Raw genomic sequence first — 5604 nt, 5'->3', positions numbered from 1 at the left:
ACCCCCAAACCAGTGATTCCAAGCAGGATGGAACCCTGGATAAGCAGCCAACCACCACAATCCAGCCTCTCCCCTGGAGACCTCCCCTCTGCCCGCAGCACGGGTGCTCTGGGGTTTCCCAAAGTTTGGTACTACAAAGAAAGAAAAAGGCTCAAGGGATCAGCAGGGATGAAAAATGCTTTAGAAACACAGGAGATCACTTACCAGGTCACCTCCACAGCCAAGCTTGCCAAGCTGATAAAGGCAAGCAAACTTATTAAGGCTCACACAGCTTGATTTGAAACGGCTGCTCCCAAACAGCCAATTACTCCGGGCAGTTCCAATCCAATTAGGAAGGCTGTGGCCCTGATTACAGTGCTGTGTTGTACAAATACAGCCCAACTCCACAGGTTCAAAGAGCAATCCATAAAAGAGAGCTGGGGAAGAGGCAAGCCCAGTGCCTGCAGCCAGGGCAGGCAAACGCCTTCCCTGGGGACACAGGTGTCCCTGTCCCCAGGGATGCAGGTACCACAGGGGGTGGGACACCTGAGCCCCAGGCACAGTGACACTCAGCAGCTCCATGACTGTCCCTGGAGCAGCACAGCCCTGCCAGCCAAGGAAATGGGATCTCTGAGCTGTGGTCCCCACCAAGGAGCTGGGCCCTGGGCTCATCCAGAGGGGGGATGCCACCAGGGTCTGGATCAGAACCACTCATCTGTAGTCCCCTCCAGGGTCTCAGCAAAGGCAACCCCTTGTCACCCAGACCAGGTGGCCTGTGGTATTAACAAGCATCCCCCTGCCAAGATTTGAGGTTGGGTAGTGGAAAAAACTTTATCCTCAACATAATGTTAAGGGGGGATTTGCCCTGGTCCTGCTGGTTGGGAGAGGCAGTTTTTACAGGGAGAAACCCCAATGGGACCACTGGGGCTTGGCCTGAGCTCACCAGGGCTGGGATGGATACAAGCACCAAGGAGGAGGAATAAATTGCATCTTCCCTAATCACATCTCTGTGCAGCAAATGAATCCAACCCCCTCCAGAGCTGTTGGGCTCCCATCACCTGGAGCAAAGCAGACACCAGCAGCCTCATCACCCCGCTCACACAGAGCAGGAAAAATTAACCCACAAGCTCCATCCCTGGTCCAAGAGGCTGAGGCAGGCTCAGAGGGCTAGGAGAACCAGGGCTGGGCCACAGCTCCAGCTCTTCATGGCCACCCAAACCCTTCACCACAGCCACCCCCGGGCTGTAGCACAGCCCCTGCTATTAACGTGGGTGACAGCAGCTCGAGATGGAAAGTGAAGCTGTACATTCTCCATCTGAAACTCCGGGAGGAATTTCAAGCAGGGGAATGCAATTTCCAGCCTGGAGCAGAGCCAGCAGCACCAGGGCGAGATTTTCCTTAATATGGTTTTGCAAAACCCGAGCTCAGAAAACGGCCCGAAGCTCCAGCCATCCCCGCGAGCTGCACACACCCCGCGCCGGGGGGGGATTTGCACAACAAAAAACACCTACAAACAAAACCACCCACCGAGCCGCTGTCCCTGCAACTGCCGGGACATGTGGCCACCTCAGCTCCTTGCTCCAGCCACATCCTCACTGGGATTTGTGGCCTGAGCCACGCAGAGGGTGCACAGACCAGGGCAAAGAGACTCCCCTGCCCATCTTGGGAAGGGAGCAGCTTCCCAGGAGTGAGGGTTTCAGCAGGTTTTTTTTTTTCTACCTTGGAAAACTCCCCCTTAGTTGGCAGGACACATCTGCACCCAGCACTGCTCCCTCCTGCAGCCACACAGCTCTGCACAGATGGCAAAACTGGTGCTGAGGGGAGAACGCGGCTTCCCCCAGCCCCTCGGTGCTTGTTCCCTCCATCAGCCTGGGAGGGATGTGGGTTCAACAGCTCCACTTGATCCCAGCAATTTGGGGAAGGGCCACGGGACCCCCTCCCCCACCCCCCCACCCTGGGCTGGGGGGCTGTGCCTGCTGACGGCAGCCCCCGCTGGCTCCCAGCCAGCTGGAGTCACAAAAGGAGCCTTCCCCCTATTTCTGCTTTTGATTTAAATAATCCCAATGAGGGGATAAAGCAGCCAAAACCCACCGATTTTTTATTTTTTTAAAAAAAGCTTCAATTAAAAAAAAGAACGTACACAAAATGTGCAATGTTTGTTAGGGGAGGCCAAGCTGTGGAGCATCAGAGGCAGCTCCTCACTAACCAAACCTCTCTCCCCAAGGCTCCAGCTGGTAACTGTGCCATCCAGAGCCCTCAGACATCCTCTGCACAGCATCCCAGCCCTGCCAAGGCCCCACTCCCCCTCTCAGCTCCCAGGCAAACACAAACACGGGGCTGGCTGCAATTATTCCCTTATTGGTGCCCTCCTGGGCAAAGACACGAGAGTGACAACAGCTCCACATCATCCCAGGAGTGAAAAACTACAGGGATGGGGAGAAGGGATAAATCAAAGGTGCTTTTTTGTTGTTTAATTTGCTGTTACACGGCGCCTGGTCACACCAGTCGGTGGAAGCAAAGGGATTTCTTTACCTTGATTAGATGTACAGAGTGACCAGGCCATTTCCAGCTGAGGAAGAGCTGGAGCAGAACTTCCAGCATGATGCCCAGTGCCCTGATGGGTGTTCCAGGGGATCTGCAACCCAAAAAGCCTGGGAATGACGTGAGCTCAGCGCTCTGGATGTGACAAAGTCCCTGTGGCTCTACCAGAGCCACCAGCCAAGGGCAAGCTGGTGGCACCTCTGCTTTTCCTGGCAGGGAGGGAGCAAGGTCTTAGATCCCACCACCAGCACCTTGTTACCAGCCCCCCAGCCCTCCTCACACCCCCTGCAGTCACTTCTGCCTGACTGCTACATCAACCTTCATAACAAGTGGTGAACCAAGCAGCCAGGGGTATCTTGACAACTGTTGACCTGCTCTTTACAAGCTTAGTAACTCACTGGAACCATCAGTACTTGTTCATTGCTGATCTCATTGAGAGTTAATGACATGCCAAGTAGCTGTATCTCCAAGGTGCTTGGGAGCAGCCCCCTAAAGGCCCTGGGCAGCCCATCACCACCCCAGTGACCACGGGTGGTGGTTCTGCAGGACATTTCACCACTCTGTGCTTGCTGCAATAAATACTACCTGAGCAGCAGCCCCTTTGGGTCGGGGGAGACACGGTGCCAGTTCAGCTCCCAGGGAGCAGGTGAAAACAGGGGAAGCCTGGGCCAGACCCCACTCAAGGCAGGAGCAGCACCATGGCAGCTCTGAACCCTGCAGCTCTGGCAGCAGCACAGAGCAGACAGGGCCAGCCTGGCAGATAAAACAGCTCTCCACGCTGGAGTTCCCAGTTTCTTTTTAAAAACACTTCTACAACAGGCTGACAATGGGGTCACTGCCTGCTTTAATCCCACCTTTTGAGCCTGGAGTTGGAGCTGACCCTGTTTGGGTCACTCTGCCCTTGTGTTCCTCCCAGCTGCTGGGCTGGGGGTTGCACTGAAGGCACTGGGACAGCACTGGGGTGGGACTGGGGAGCCTGGGAAGTGCACCAGCACCCCGTGAAATGATGATGATGATGAGGGAGGGACAGCAGCCCTGTGCTCACCTGTGCTCGCTCTTGCTGGCATCGCTGTGCTAAGCTCACCAGGGAGAGCTGGGAAACCAGCTGAGCTCTCCTGCACGCTGAGCAGGCAGAGCCAGCTCCCTGCTGCAACACGCAGGCACAGCTCATCTCCTTGGAGGGCAGAGCTGGAGAATGACATCCTAAACACTCCTGAAACCAGCCGGGAAGCACACAGAGCTGTTCCCAATCCAGCAGTGAGCCTGCACAGCTGGGGAGCATCCTCAGCGCTCACTTGCAGCGCGCTGGCTTCCCCAGCTCCCAGGCAGAGAGCTCCAGAGAGCCCAGGCCCTGCAGGAACCAGCTTTTTCTTTTTCTTTTTCTTTCCCCCTCCCCAATAAATCTGTTTACAAGTTTCCTCTTTTTTCTTTTTTTTTCTTTTCTTCTTTCAAAAAAGACCCAATGCATTTGGGGACGGAGGCGGTGGGAGGTGTTTTGCTTATTTGCCTCTAAAATATAATGTCACCAGGCACAGATGGCCACATTTATGGGTCTGTGAAGTTCTGGCATGCACACTGCTAATTCCTTGCACAGGTTGGGGGCAGCTTTCATTTGGCTCTGGTTCAGCCAAGTATTCTATGGCCAAAGGGAGAGGAAGGTGTGGGACCGAGAGCTGGAACATCTGGAGCAGGGCCGAGGAGCACTGAAAGGGGAAGCAAAGTTATAAAGTGAATGTCTCAAATGGATGGAGGGGGGAAAACAGGGTTCAAAGGGCTCCTCACTGCCAGCAAGGAGAGAGCTCCCAGGGGTCCTTCTGTCAGGCATTTTCTTGGGTTTTGGAAACAGGAAAAAAAATGTGGTGTCAAAGAGGGAGTCAAAACCACTGGATTAAACCTTGGGCCAGCAGCACCCCAGTGAAACCTGCCTCTCTGCTCTGGGAACACCAAGCCCAGAGCTTAACACCATCAAACCCAAACTTCAGACTTTCTTCACCAGCAGCAGAGGGATCAAACTGTGGCTCTGGGTCAGAATCCTGACTTTCAGCCTCCACTAAGCAGAGATAGTCCCACTCCCCAGCCAGCCAGGAGCTCTCTCTGCATCCCAGGTGGATGTTGGGCAGGGGCTGCAGGAGCCCCCCAACATCTCTCAGGCTCCATTCCCCACAGAGCCCCCCCAACAGTGTTCAAGTCATATAGAGAAGCAGTGCATTTTCTTTGTTTTCATTGTCTATTCCAGTCTTACTTCTGCAAAGCCCCTACAGCAGCAAAACATTGCACCATTAAGAACAGCTAATGAACAGATAATTAATCAGGTAATGAATATAAGGAGCTAATGCTCTCTTTCCCCCAAATAGTGGCACGCAGCATGAGCACTGCTGAAATTGAAGCTGGTGGGCCATGCTGGAGCCCCACACAACCCTGATTTCTGGGTGAAAAACACCCGACTTTCACCAAGACCAGGTGTCCCCCTGGAGCAGGGAGAGGAAAGGGGACAGGAGCTGTGGGGAGCAGCAGGGCCTGCCTGGAGCTCCCTGTGCCTCACCCAGCCCGGGCCCATCCCCGCTCATCTCTCATCAGCAGCCCTGCACACGCTGAAGCAATCAGGGGGAGAGGCTGGAAAACCTCCAGGGAAGGGTGAGGGTGCAGGGTACACTCCCCATCCCACAGCCCCGGGGCTGCAATTCCTCCCGCACCCAAAACCTGCAGGTGCTGATGGACCCCCAGCCCTTGCCCACACGCTTCAGTAACGCTCAGATCCTGCCTCCTGCTCCCCCGGCAGGGAAAGGGGGGAAAAAAAGCAGCCCCATTGAGAGACAAAAGCCCCTTGGTGCCGAGGATCCCTTTTCCCGGGGACAGGAGGCATCTGGTTCCTATAGCAGAGGCACCCACATGTGCTGCGTGACCCAGCGGGGCCCATTCCCTGCCCCCCAAAAGGCACTGCCCAGCTCCCAGGGAGGGACGTGGGGCTTTGTCTGGAGCTGCAGCAACGACAGGAGCTTTCAGGGACCTCACCCAGGCTGAGCCGCGGCTGGAGCTGCCGGTAACCTGAGGCTCCGCAGGCCGGGGGCCTCCCCCGGGGCCACT

The sequence above is a fragment of the Chaetura pelagica genome, unplaced genomic scaffold (genome assembly GCF_000747805.2).
Source record: "Chaetura pelagica isolate M959 unplaced genomic scaffold, ChaPel_1.0 scaffold1820, whole genome shotgun sequence".
Taxonomy (NCBI): domain Eukaryota; kingdom Metazoa; phylum Chordata; class Aves; order Apodiformes; family Apodidae; genus Chaetura; species Chaetura pelagica.
The sequence above is the reverse complement of the archived record's forward strand: the minus strand, read 5'-3'. Positions refer to the sequence as shown.